Source organism: Choloepus didactylus, chromosome 4 (genome assembly GCF_015220235.1).
Source record: "Choloepus didactylus isolate mChoDid1 chromosome 4, mChoDid1.pri, whole genome shotgun sequence".
In the NCBI taxonomy this organism is placed as follows: Eukaryota; Metazoa; Chordata; class Mammalia; order Pilosa; family Megalonychidae; genus Choloepus; species Choloepus didactylus.
The window spans coordinates 140,175,006-140,190,162 of NC_051310.1; the positions used below are offsets into that span (position 1 = coordinate 140,175,006).

The window sequence follows — 15,157 nt, forward strand, 5'->3', positions numbered from 1 at the left end:
TTGGTTAACCAAGTTAGCATTTATATGTTAAATATAAAAGCATCTTAAATGCTTTACATTTCAGATGGGAAAGGGTGCCAGCACTCTTCTTTTGGCTGCCTGCTCCAGAAACTCCTATAGCTAGGCATCAAACTTGGGTCTTTTGTCTTTTCTTCATTGTTGTCCAAAGCATACCATCAGCATAGATCTGTGAAAAGGCTCCTTCTCCTATCTCTGTAATTTGCTTCATTATTTGAAATTACCCCATTCCAAGTAACAACAGGCAACGAAATTTCAGTGCATTTTCAGCCCATGCTGCTTTATTGCTTAAAAAATAATTTATACATAGGTGCAGAGTTTCCAACTTTTATAACATTTCCTTTTTACATCAAAGAATAAAATCTCTTCTTCAGAAACCCCAGATGCATAGATTAAAAAGTAAGCTGCCTTTTGTAATACAAATATATTCAATAAATTCAACATTATAAATATAGCAATGATGGAATAGAGGGGATGCAGAACAGCAAGTAAATAACTTACAAGGCAGCAAATTAGACCATGAAGGGCACTCTGAGTCGTAGAGATGAATAATTTTAAGTTAGTGCCAAGGTTATTACTGTTGTTTCTTTAAAGACTGATGGTAATGTATTGCAGGAATCTCATTCTTATTCCTGGGAGAAAAATATATTTTCACCAATGGCATAGCACACCATCACGAGAGAGGTGAAACCTTTTGAAAATGGTCAGGACCCTTATCTATTCTGACTTTAAGGAAAGTTTGAGAGTATGGATTCCTGCAGAAATCTGTGATGTTTGATTTTTTTCGGTACCACTTCTTTTAATATGCTTTAGTTGGAAAAACTGTCCTTTATTGATTTCACTGGTTGACAGATTTCAGAAAGTGGCAAAGAGAGAAATTACACATTGTATGACATCTTTCCATTGCTATACATGAGTGGAGACCAAACTTTGAAATGACAAGTCTAATTCAACTCTGAACCAATGGAAAGTTACCATCCCATTTAAACATTCCCAAAGATATTTGGAGCTTATTTCCAGAGTAAAGAAAAATTTCAATTATAGAACATAAGGCTTGGAAGGAACCTAGTGAAAACCATCCAGTCTTTCCTGATCTCTTTCTTTTTAGGGCCCTTTCAGATATGCTTTCCATTTGTACATTATTTGTCATGATCACATGTACTTATAAAGGTTACTTCAAAGTCAGGAATCTTCCTTCTCAAGGGAAGTTTTGAGCTACCACAATGAATTGAAGCAATTTTTTTTTTCATCAAATAAGAAAATGGCAAGGTTTATTTTATCTCCTTTTACTTAGAGCATAAAGCTTTATGCAAGAAACTGTGCAGTCTTAAAATTCAAATGGTACAAAAGGTTATATGGTGAAAAGCAAAGTCTCTCTCTAGCCATTTCTCAGCCACTCAATTTCCTTCCAAAAATAATTGTGCAGTCTGACCAAACCAACAAGATTTTATAATTTCTAGTTAGAAAAGGAAAAAAGATTTAAAAATGTAATACAATTAACAAAAGAGAAAACTACAGAGGCATCAGGATTTTTAGGACTATCCCATAATATGAAATAGTCTCCATTGCTGCAAGGGGTCCTTTATTGCTGGTCAATACAAATACCACCCATAATAGTTGCCTAGTTACCTGAAAACTTTATTAGACAAACCCCATATGTAGTTATTTTATGTACTCTACACTGGTTTCTCCTACCCTTTCTTGAAACTCTGCACCTTTCTATTATAGCTGTAGCAGCTTATTTATTTATTTAACATGCTTTTAGTGTGTAACTTTTGTTTTCTTTTTAAACATGCTTGGGGACTAATGGAACCAGGCAAGAGGATAAGAGAGAGGGTAAGCACTGTTATGTCCTATTCCTAACAGTTTGAATGTCTTGTGGTTGCCCCTGTTTTTTACCTTCCATTTTCAATGGAAGTAAGATAATCTTTTAATTAGAAAAGGAAAACTGATAATCCAAACAATAAATTCAAGCTATTGGTTTAAGTTTCTATTGCTTCATTATTAATAAATGCATATATAAAATTACTACTAACCACATAACACTGGACATTTTTTATCATGCATTAGATTAGTATTCTAAAATCAGAATTATGGGCCTGCTACTATTAACTTGAACTTTCAACCAGATCCATTTAAATAAACATGCAAAGTAAACCCCACAATTCAGAGGAATTAATGGGAAATTACTAGGATACATGCAAAGTTTCAACTGAAAATGTGGATTAAAAGAGTGATTGCTTAGAACAGGCAGGCTCTCCACATTTATCACAATGCTGATTCAGAATAAAGGCACAGAAGCCACACAAAAATGGTTTAAGTTAGGACCACTACTCAATTTTTAGGCTTATATGCAAATCCTGGTCCTTTTGGGTAGGGAATGATGTAAAAACTTTGGGAAAAGAAAAAGAAAATTGAAAGATACACCATCTTATGGCGCAGTAAGTATTCTTGGCCATTTATTGACAGTTATATCAAAGAAGAGCATAGGTGGTGTAGGGATGATGAAAATGCTCTTATGCAGAAGGGTTTCCTACCTGATTCTCGTTAATGAACACTGCCCTGCACAGCTCCCTGGAGAAAAGGAGTTTATTAACAGCAGAGCTAATAAAATGTAAACTCAAACATCAATGCCCTGAAATTTAGCATAGCCCTCTGCTTTTGAAAACTGTTGGTCAAGGAATCCTTCCAAATATGGTATAATAGCCAAGCAATGTTCTAATAAAGCTTAGAAGCAATTTGCTTGCACCAGCAGCACCATGAGAATGTAAACTCCTCGAGGCCAAGGGTCTCTTCATATTTTGCATATCACAGGTGCACAAAGAGTAATAAACATGATACCACAGTAGCTCTGAAAAGTAATTAACAGAATACTCTGAGACTACAAAAACTTGTAGCATATTTTAACATTTAGAAATATTAACATGGTTGTTAAGGATAACCCTTTAAATCTCTCCAAGTAACTGAACTGTTAACATCACTGGAATTTGCAGTGGTGTCTCCATGACCTTGCAGATGTTAGAATATTGCTTGTTATTCCAATGTCTCTAACACGAACCAGCAGCACAGGACATTTAAAGAGGGGCTATAACTAGTTTAATATAGGATTCCCTTTGGAGTTGCCATGTAGGAATTAAATATTCAAGAGGCACTACTTTCTGAAATTGATACCGCCTATCTTTTAGTTTGTTTTTCCCCTGGGAAAACAAGGGAATGTAGCTCCAACCTTTTCAGGAATTTAACCATTTTCAAGGTACTAAATGGCCAAGATGGACATGAAGTAAAGGGAATAAGAAGTCAATGCCCTGATGTGAGCCGAGCTGTGTGACTCCTCAGGTCAAAACAGAAACTAGTTTGCTAAATTCTCCTTCTTAAAAGAATACACAGTCATAGGCCACAGGCCTTGGCACACCTATTACTAAACAGGTTTTAAAACAGGTTTTAAAAATACGACTACTAATAAGCAAACATCATACACTAGCTGGCTATTCCCTTCAGTCCTTTTGGTTTTCACCTTTAAATCCTAACTTCCCTAACCATAAGCATGAGGAAAAGCCAGGTGTCTAAGTTCTTGGCTTTTCTCTTAACCCCAAACACAGACAGATTTTTTCTTTTTAAAAATGATCCCAGAAAACCAATGCCTATTGTTAAAAGGACATCTTGAGCAGAAACCCCCACGACTGCTTTAGGGAGCTGGAGTACAACAGTTTCCAGGTTAAGCACTAAAAAGGTTTCATTTCAACAGCTCTAACCTTCTGCTTTAGAAAACAAATAGGGTCCTTAGCTTTTAACTTAGACACAAACTATCATAAATTCATACACATTCATTTATACTGTTTTAAAAGGAAGAAAAATGGATCATTTATATGCTTTTTTACCCAGATCATCTTTTTCCTTTTATGCAGCTATTGATCACAGAGCCACTCCAGGGGTAACACTTATTCTACTATACAACCTTGCTAATACAATTTACTAAACATGCAAAACTGTTATTGCTGCTAAAATTTTACCTCTTGAACATTATTCATTTTATGGCTTTTTTTTTTTTTTTTTTTTTTGCAACAGGAAATATCCTTTCCTATATACTGTGCTATTTTGCATTCATTACCTTTTCAGAGGTATTTAAACATTTTAAAAACACTTTTCAGAAGTGGATTCTACCAGGCACTAAACTATTTGAGCCAAGAGTACTACAACTACTTTAAGTACACTATGAGAGTATTAACATGGGTCCCTGAATATCTACTGCCAAAGGGCCTACTTGTTCAAGCTTGCTTCTTCACATGAGATACATCACATTTTAAAGTGTGGTGTTTTTTTGTTTTGGTATTATCTATCATACTAACTATAGAATCTATATCAATAAATCCTGGACTCTGTGAGATGTTACAATCACCTCATGAAAACTGCCATGTCCAAATTCTCAAAGCAGCCTTTAAAAGTAGGAATTCCTTTTCCACAGAAAGCTTTATTATGCTTTTATAACATGCTTTTCCACAGGGAAAGCAGAAAAAAGCAAAAGCTATCAGAGGCTTAGATAGCCAAGGAAGAGTCAGTCCACTTATGACATGCAATCTAGGTGGACTCCATTTAGCTACTTTTCCAATTCTCACGTAAAGGCCTGGAATCTCATCAACACAATAGGGAAAGCCTGTAGCAAATTCATAATCTGAAACACTGAACTGACAAAGTGTTTTTTGCATAAAGTATACCATGCTGTAGAGAAGAAATGTAAATGGTTAAGAGATTAGAAAAGCAGTCACCAAAGCAATTAACATAGCATCTCAGTAGGACAAGCAAAATTTAAAATAATTTCTTGATGCAAAAGGAGTGGAAAAATAACCTAAAAGCGATACAATGTGAAGACACAATCTCACTTCCAACTGAGAGAGCAAAGCAGTATCATGAAATGGGTTCTCATTTTAATTTGAAGTTTCCTGAAACTGTCAAAGACAGTCTGTTTCCAGCAACCTCTGGAAAGCTTAAATATCATCAAAATATTTCAAATTATGAACCCACATTTCTATTCATAAGGGAGTCTTTTTGGCCTTAATCTCCTTTCCCCAGGAGAATATCACAGGTTCAGATATTTATGAAATAAGTAAAGGTCAAGATCCCCCCCCCCTTTTTTTTACACTATTGGTTATTATTATCAATTCATCCTGAAGTTTAAAGTTACTACTAGGATCATGCACTAACTCCTAACATACCACTACAATTTGCTACCAAGCGCTAATGCTTACAAAACTATACACATCTCAAAATGGAAGACATTGGTGATTTTGTTGTTCTTAAACAACTTGTAACATTTTGTCCACAAGTATTAAAATATACATATATATATTTCTATTGCACATTCTCGTTTAAATTTTCAAAAGAAAAACTGCTAACAAAGATGAGCAAGGAAAGGAAGCAGGCACAGCTACAGTGAGGAATAGTCCTGCCCAACATTACAGCTTTTACCACCACAAAGAGAACTAAAATAAAGCCAAAAAGAAAAAAAAAAAAAAAAAGATGTAGGCAAGTACAACTGCAATAATCCCATGTTGTTAAATGCTACCAGGTGATAACCATGGAGGATGCAGGAACAGTTTGAAAGGGGGCGTTAAACTGGTTCATTTAGCTGTGAACTGAAACTATAAAGCATCTGGAAAAGCTGGGTTTGATACCTGTTCAAACAAGTGGATGAGAGTTGGTTTCCCTAGTGCTCTGACAGTATAGTTACTCTATCCTCTGCCAAAGGATCCTACCTGAAATTTAGCCAAAAGGACATGGAGAAGATGGGTAATGGACATTTCAAAGACACAAATTCTCCTTATGATATTCTCAACACTCTGGTGGGACCCATGTATGTAGGTTCCATTCTGTCTTTTAACAAGTCCAGAATACTAAGGGAAAACAATAGGAAGTGGCTGGGAGGTCAGTCACTTAAGAGGAAAATTTAAGTAACCTTTAACCAAAGTTATTTCTATTACACTTTACCACTCAGTAATTGCCCTCAAAGTAAATGATACTTTATCTACATTATGTAATTATTTTCCTAAAAAGCCTTCTTATCACAATTCAAATTGATTGACCAATTTGGTTAGTCGTTAGAGTGCTCAATATTCTCCATGTTTGGCCATTTCTATTACTATCAAATTTTGGAAAATCTGCCCCAAATTCCCAGCATCAAAGCAAGTATGGATCTGGGTAAACATTCCCTAGAACAAAGAGATGATTTATCTCTTCCTAATTTCATCTAAGTTTTACTTTATTCAAAGGAGTAAAAGTTTCTACTTATGTAAAGATCTGACAAGTCATACAATGGTGGTCTATGGATTCCAGAAGAAAGAACAGCTTTCTACTACAGTCTGTTCTTCACATGGCATAATTTTTAAGGGAAGGAAGGGAAGATCCATATTTCTTGTTGGAACTATTTTTCTTCTTGGTTAAGGGTTTTTCTCAGACCCCAGATTTCTTCTGAATCTACAATGACCCAGCCACAAGTTCGGCAACATTGCTTCTGAGGCCACTTCCTAAAGAGAAGTAACTGGGAGTTACCTGAGTCCCAGCCTTTTCAGCCTATTATTACAACTATCACCTAGAAAAATAAGCCAAATATCTAGGTCCTCATGTTGGTCAGAGAAAAAAGTTATTTACGCTTTTACAAAAAATGGAGCAACAGAATGTAAAACACCAAAAAGTCAGATGGAGCTGTATAAGGTGTTTTTGCTTAGAAAGAAGTTATGTGCAAACTTTCCTTGTTCTTTTTCCCAACTCTTCTATGTCCAAAGTTGAAGGCAGGTAATACTATAGGGTCCATCGCATCTTCTAAAATGAACAACCACTTATGCCAGTTTTCTTCTAGCATTAACAGCATGGAAAACCACGTCTCAAGTGCTATATAAGACTCCACAAAAAAGGATGACATAATTTGGAATATAGCAACCTCTCATCCTAAGGAGGTAAATGAGGTTTCCATACTAGACTCAAACTGTTTCGTTTTCTTTTACCACCCTTTCACTCAACCCAAGTGTGCATTCACAGAGTGAGGTTCTGCACAATCTGATCCTTCCTTGGAGAATGGAAGAAACCTTTAAAAATATCAAATGTCCAAAGAACTCTGAGAAAAGTAAGTTTCCTTCTCTTGGAGAAAAATCCCCTGTCTAATCCAAAAATGTGAATTTACACATGCAAAAATGTGTAATTGTACAGAGATTGTGATGGTTTATTCACATAGTAAACTAACCTTAAAATATGTTGTCTTTAAGCTTCTTGATCATACCAAAGGTTTAACTGCAAAATTTGTTCTTAGTCAGCAAATCTATGTCATGGGATGAGTTAGGATTTAGCTATATAAATATATATAATTTTTAAGTATCTCTTTCATTCCAAACTGGAACATATATTTGCAATTTACTGCTGCAGTTTAAAGTGTGCTTTTTATGACAGTGGCTGAGACTAGAAGACAGTAAAAAAACCTGAAATCATTCATACTTGCTATTTAGTCTTCTTGTTTGGAAGAAAAGGTAAAGAATTCACAAATACCAGCAAGTAAGCACCGTTTCAATTTAAACAGATTAGAGTTTGCAAATAATTTCTTTACAGTTAAGCAAACAGCAGCAGAAAACCCACGTCAGTTGCTTCTTTCTTCCTGGAAAAGTGGGCAGGATGACTGCATCATAGGGGCTCCACTGTGTTGAATATGAGAGGTGGAAAAAGAAAGTGGCCTTTCCCATTCCAGATCATCGAGGCAAAGGGCAGAGAAGAGATATCCACATTTCAAGAATAGGAAAAGTGGCCACATAAAAGAAGCAGGACTTCCACTCCAAGAGAAGATAGAAATTCCTGAAAATAACAAAATAAATTAAAAACAGGAAGATTAGGACAGATACTTCTGCATGAATTTATTTTTAAAATGATTTTTTTAAAAAAATACATACACAAGGAAAAAAAATCTATTTTGGGTTACACATTGTCTAAAATAAATGTTCAAGCAGAACACTGAATCCAGTTTTGCCATCAGAAAAGCAGCAGCCAGAAAAAACATAAGCACAATAAAAAAAGCTAGATTTATAGAAAAACTTTCATTATATAAAATGAAATATAAATGTCAATTTCCTCTTATGCAAAATGGAATAACATTCTCCAAGTTTTGATAGTCATAAAATTATGATTCTTTTTAAAACATTTGACTTTAAACAGTACTGTACTCCAAATTTGGCACCTGAATATGTAATATTCCAAACCACATCATCTTACTTTTGAATGACCTTCAACTACATAAGATCAATGAACAGTGAACAGTAAAAACTTTGTAAAACATATTAACCATAAGTAAAACAGTATTTTCTATACCATGACCACTAAATGCAAGCAGGTGAAAACCCTAAGTATACCCAGTTCACTGCTGCTAAATGTAAAACTGTTAAATTGCAAATATGTGCAAAAATATCAAAAGCTTAAATAAATTATTTTGGTTAACAAAACAGTCAGTGGTAACTGACTAACTAGTTTGCCCAATCCATTGTCTTTAGTCTGTCACATACATTAAAAAATACCTCAATTCGAAACCATAACCTCTTCTGGTTTAAGATAAGACAGGGTTTTGATTCAAAACTTGAGGAAGGCAAATGTAACTTAACTCAGAATCAAAATAGGAGGAAGAAAACTGCAGAACTTGCATTTGTTGCAAAAGTAGCTATGGAAGTAAAAGACAGGGCTTTAGAACCCTATGGGCAGCAGGGTTGCTCCATTATGGAAGTTTACTGAAGCTAATTCAAAGCTCACACCAGCCACTGGGCTGTTGAGCAGTTAAATTCTACTAGCAAGATAACTGGCAGTAATGTTGTGGGGGAAAGAAAATTCCAGCTAGTTCTTTTCAGAAGTAAATATGCTGAAAGAATTCCATATAAACCATACAAGATGTGGCAGAAGCCTTAAAAAAGGGCACCTTTCTTAATAAGTTACTGGTCTTGATTCTTTTAAGAACAAAACCTCCAGCAATACCAACTAATAAAAATGCATACCTTCATTGTATATAAATCTTGTCTCCTAATCTATATCTTAATATTAGGCAATAATGCTAGAAAATTAGAAGCCCAAGTTTCACATCTCAAACATGACTATTCAATTTTACACATTCTAAACACCACACACACATGTATATGTATCACATACCACAAAATCACAACTCCCATTTGAGACTGGCTGGCTGAACAGCAGCTTGGTGTAAAAGCCAAAGATGACAGTGATCTATAATTCCCCATAAGATCTGTACCCTCCCCTTCCACCTTATTTCTTCTGACCCCATCCCTTTCCCCAGACTCCCTCATTAGGCTCCAAAAGCCACTGCTCTTCCTGGAATGCCAGGCATATCTGCAACCTTAGTCTTCACACTGGCTGTTCCTATGGTCAGAAGGCTTTTCTCCCAACTATCGACACAGCTAACTTCCTCACCTTCAAGTCTTTATTCAAGTGCCATTATCGCAATAAGGCCTATCCTGGGCCCCTATTTAAAGTGATATCCGCCTTCCAAGCCTACATACATACTCCCACTCCCCGTTACCCTGCTCAATTTTTTTTTTCCACAGTACTATATTATTTCTCATTTACTGTCTTGTCCAGAATGTAAATTGCACAGGGGCAGGGACCTGTTTTGTTTGCTGATGAATCATAGACCCTTAGAACAGCAGGAGGTAGGCACCTTAATTTGTTGGATAAATGAATGAATTGGAAGGCTCTAAACACACTTAACCAAAATGAGTTAAAAACTTAAATAGATATAGGTCCTTGAGTTATGTGTGGAAGCTAGAACTATACATTCTGATGTACAACTCACAAATACACTTCCCACTAGGCACTTCTGTTTCTCTGAAGTCTCTTGTTTCGTGCTGCTGATTATACAAAGAAAGTTAGAAAATCTAGTTTATTAAGAGAATGGAAAAGGAAAACAGGAATTTTCAATGTAGCCTGTAGGGCAGCCAGCTTGTGAGTCAAATGACTTCATATGGTAGTGAGCCTCCAATGATGGTTGCCTCCTGGTATCCACGTCCTTTTATAGTCTGTTCCAACAATGAATGTGACCAATGGAAAGTGGCAGAAGTGAAAGTGACTTCTGAAGCAAGGTCATAAAGAGAACTGTGGCTTCAGCCTTGTTCTCTAGGATTATTTGTTCTGGCAAAAGCCAGCCACCATATCATGACATTCATGCAGCCCTGAAAGAGGCCTAACACTGCCCGAGAAAAAATTTAACTTCTCATTCATTTATCAAATATTTGTTTCCTTTCTTTGAAAATTTGAAATTATTTGAGTAGGTAATGCGTGTATATGATTTGAAATTTAAAAAGGAAAATAAGGTATAGTGTTTCTTGCATATTCTTTTAGAGATATTCTGTGGCTACATAATATCTGTATAATTAGGTTCCACCCCCACAGACAGAAGCTCCCGAAACACACTGTTCAGCACCTTGCTTTTTCCCCTTAATGTATCTAAAAGATCACTCCATATCAGAACTAAGAACTTATAAGCACCACAATTTATTTAAATAAGTTCCCAATAGATGGATATTTACATTGCTGTCCATCTTGTGCTTTATCAATGTCAGGTTTCTGTTATTGTCTACCTGGTTCTTATCAAGGTTCTAAATCCAATGATGAAGCCCCCCCTCTAAAGGCCTATTATAAAGACTCTTATCACCTAAAGAACATTTTGCACCATTCAGTTTTTAATCCTTTTCTTAACATTGAAATATATATACACAAGGTTTTACATCCTTAAAGCAGTTGTATACAGACTTTTATATAATACAGTCAAAGTATATGACTAAGTGGGTGTAAAGTCTGTTTTGCAGATAAGGTTAATGTCAATTAAGAAAGCCTATATCAACTCATTCTTTGAACAAAACAACCCACTTTTCTTCTGTGGTAAATTAAAAAGATACCAATACTTGGCACAGAATAAACACTGAGACCTAGAAATCTTAAAGGTATACTGAAAAACATCGGAAATTAAAGTATCAATTATTTTATCTAGTATTTGTCTATAATTAAAACTAGTAAATATATTATGAAATTTATGTAGTAACATCATTTTTTATCAGCTGATTTCCTTCGATCTAATTAAACCTGCCTTTTTTTCTTTATTTTCCCAAAATTATTGGTTGTTTGGGCAAACACAAGTTTTTCTTTCTTTTTTAAAAAATTAATACATTGTATTTGTTGGAAAAAAAAGACAAAAGACTTACTTAAATATCAGTAATGTACTATCATTTTTGTGATTCATCTGTTGAATCTAATGGTTTATTACACTTCTATCTTGCTATTTTCAGGCTGCTTAAGTAGTTATTTGGAATAGTCAGCCCACTATTACTTACTGTGCCAAGTCCTGAGTTCAGACTTTTGTTTTCTTTTTGAGATGAAGAAAATATAAAAAGCACCTAAAGGTCAAGGAAAATGTTCTTCCTGTGATGAGGAACCTGAAAATAAAAAGAAAGTTAAAGTGAGGATATAGCCGTTACTGGTGATTTATGAATCTGCATGAAAAACTATCCTATTAAACCACTGTTATTCTAAAAAACATCACTATCACAAAAACTATTTAAAAGTAACAACCAAAAAGAAGTGCCTCTCTGTCTCAAGCATTAATTAAGAAAAAAAAAAAAGACATCAAAACTCTTGAAGCAGTGGTTCTTAAGCTTTTATGGAACACTGTCCCCTTTGAGAATCTGATGAAGGTATGGACACTTCTCCCCCGAAGATGTACAACTGTCCATAAAATTTCAGGAAGTTTGTAGTCCTTTACTTACCATCTTGGCTTTAGTGTAGATGACCACTCCTCTCAAATGTCTGTAAGATAGGAAGAATGTTCTGTTCCTTTTCTCTGCCCCATATCTTCATTTTTTCTCCTAGATGAGATAAATAACTAGTGACAAAAGCAACAAAAAGGTCTTATTTACAAGTATTTCTGTATCTGGTATTTTCAACTCTGCTAAGTTCAGGGCCAGCAAAGAGCAAAAAATCCACCAGAAACATTCATTTGTATAATGAAATGTCTTTTAGAACTGGACCCTACTAATGTGCCAGTTTTAAACAGACTTCACCGATTCAAAAACCTAATAACATACAGGAACCTTTCTCAGAATTTAAATGAAGAGACTTAATGAGAGGTTATAACAACCCAAATTACAAAAAAGAGATACCTCTTAGAGTTAAACAAATACTGAATACAAATGCCTGACAGTATTGAGTCTGCAACCTCACATTACAGTCAAATTACATTCTGTTATTTCCCAAAAGTGTTTCTCATTCTCTCTATAAAAAAATAAATATGGTACACGGACTCCTTTAGTTCTGGAGAAGAAACCAACAACGGTGAATTCTACAGAGAATTAACGTCAGCGACATTAATGCGCCATCAGGCAATCATTGTCGGGACACAAGAAGGACAATGCTTACTCTGATCACAGAAGTTTGGAAGGTGGGAGTAGGAATGAATGGATATAAGAGAGGTCGCAAGAGAATGCCCAGGATACACAAAACTCAGTATCTCGGGGGGGAACCTGTTACACCAAATCTCAAGGTCAACAGGACAGAAACAAAATATTCAGGGCTGCGACAGGCCTCGACTGATACCGGAGCCTCAGGAAGCAAAGCAGGCATGAAACCATAAGACAAGAAGCATAAAGAAATCAAAAGTAAATCGATCAACAAAACGAAGATACCCTTCAAAAAAGAAACTGATGGCCAATGCAGCGGCTGCCATTCTTCCGGGTGGGTCCAGTCACAGGAGAACAAGGCCGAAAGCACAAAGGCAAGACATTGAGAAGGACGGTGGCAGGCCAAGCAGGAAGTGGGGCGTACGACACCGCCCTTTTTGGAAAGGAGGTGCGGGCCGCCCTGGGACAGCCGAGGACGGAAACCCCCACCCGGCTGAGGCCCTGGCCGGCTGCGGGTAGGCTCCGCGCGCTCCCGTCCCCCGACCCGGGCTTGCCCGCACCGCCTCCTCACCGCCTGCTCGTTCTTCCCTCGTTGGCTTCTCGGATAACCCCCACGGTCCAACAGATTCACTCGACTGCCCAAGGGCCGACCCGTCCCCGGCCCAAGGGCCGCTTCGCCACGGCACACCTCACTTCGCCATCTTTGTCCCTTCTCAAGTCCGCCTACCTTGCGACAGGCAGTTCCCGAAAGCTCCGCCCCTGCCACTGAGGCTGCGTTCTGATTGGCCATTGATTACCCGGGGCTTCTCTTCCGTCTTAGGATGATTGGAATGTACGTCAATCAACCGAGATAGCCCCACTATTTCGATACCGTTTGCACTTGGGTTGAGTAAACATGTCTTTGCAAATCATTTATTAGGACTGTAAAATTATTTCCGCGGAGTATCTGTGTCACATTGTGGTAATATAACCCACAGTTAGATTAAACTGTAATACTAATAATTCCACTCTCAGGCAGGGAGCATTTAATCCTGGGGGTGAAAAACACCTAGGCAAACAATTTAATGGCTCCAGTTTTGTCTTTGGCTTTGTCGCACCCACTTCGACTTTTAGAGGATACAAACGTTTCCAGCTTTGTTCCTTAGACCAGCGCAGGACTCGTCACTTTTCTTTGAGGGCCTGTCTGCCAGATGCAAATTGTTTTATTTCGCTGTTTTTTTGTTTCCTATCGTAGGGCTCTGAGGCCCTTTCTTTTTTCCCTTTTTAAATATTATTTAATTTTTTTAATTAGATAAATTGCAGGTTTACAGAAAAATCATGTAAAATGTACATTGTTTTCAGATACCTCCTTATAGTTGACACTTTGCATTAGTGTCGTACCTTTGTTACAACTGATGAAAGAATATTAAAATAGTACTATTAGCTATAGTCCATAGTTTACATTAGGTGTATTTTTCCCCATATACAACCCTATTATCAACACATTGTATAAGTGTCATAAACTAGTTATAATTCATGTAAGAACATTTTTGTACTAGTAACTATAGTCCGTCATCTACAATAGGGTTGACTGTGTTATATAGTCCAGTATTTTATCTTAATTTTTATTTTGGTAACATATACGACCTAAAATTTCCCTTTTAACCACATTCACATATATAATTCACTGCTGTTAATTACACTCTCACAATACTGTGCTACCATCACCACCATCCATTTCCAAAACTTTATAATCAACCTAAATAGAAATTCTGTATAAATTAAGCATCAACACCCCATAGTCTACCCAATCCAACTCCTGGTAAACCTACATTCTAGAGTCTAACTCTATGAGTTTGCTTATTATAATTAGTTCATATTGGTGAAATCATATAATATTTGTCCTTTTGTTACTGGCTTATTTCACTCAGTGTCATGGCCCAAGTGGGTCTTTGCTGTCGAGAGGCCAAAGAAGACACCGGGCACATTTAGAGGAATGAACTTTTTATTGAGGGCTTCCTTACAAGGAAATGGAAGTTAGTCACGTTGCCTGGATTTAGGAGCTACTCTGAATGGCGGCGGATTCAGAGCTCAACGTGAAGATATTCCACAAAAGCTGGGGGTGCCAGGGAGTGGTTTATAAGGGTTAGGGCAAAAACATTCAAATGGGTAAGCGTGGGAGCTGGGGTCTTGTGACATAGGGAGGGACTGATTGCAGTCAACAGGGAGGAGGGGAGGATTATAGATTATTTTGTAAATAACAGTATCTCAGGGAGTTTTAGGGAGGAGGTAGTTTCAGGAGGGAGGTAAACTATAGATTACATTTAGCACCGGAGGCCTGATTTTACAAGGAGGGTAGGTCAAACCTTAACTGTCCTAGGTCAAGGAAGCTGCTGTGTGTACAGGCTTCAAGGCACTTGGGGAAGGCCCTGGGCTCTGGGCTCCCACATGCAGCATGATGTCCTCAAGATTCATCCATGTTGTTGCATGCATCAGGACTTCAATTTCCTTTTTATGGCTGAATAACATTCTACTATAGGTGTATATCACATTTTCTTTATCCATTCATTGGTTGATGTATACTTGGTGTTCTGGTTTGCTAATGCTGCCAGAATGCAAAAATACCAGAAATGGATTGGCTTTTACAAAGAGGGTTTATTTGGTTACACAGTTATAGTCTTAAGGCCATAAAGTGTCCAAGATAAGGCGTAAACAATAGGGTACCTTCACTGGAGAAAGGC

General features: G+C 36.7%; 1 long non-coding RNA gene across 1 annotated transcript; it reads right to left on the minus strand.

Annotated features, from left to right (window-relative positions):
- Positions 1–277: 277 nt before the first annotated feature.
- Positions 278–13,163, minus strand: LOC119532146. Its single transcript, XR_005216479.1, has 4 exons — positions 13,009–13,163; positions 11,808–11,906; positions 11,376–11,477; positions 278–7,848 (listed from the first exon to the last, which is right to left on the minus strand). It is a non-coding gene; the product is annotated as an uncharacterized LOC119532146 (long non-coding RNA).
- Positions 13,164–15,157: the final 1,994 nt, after the last annotated feature.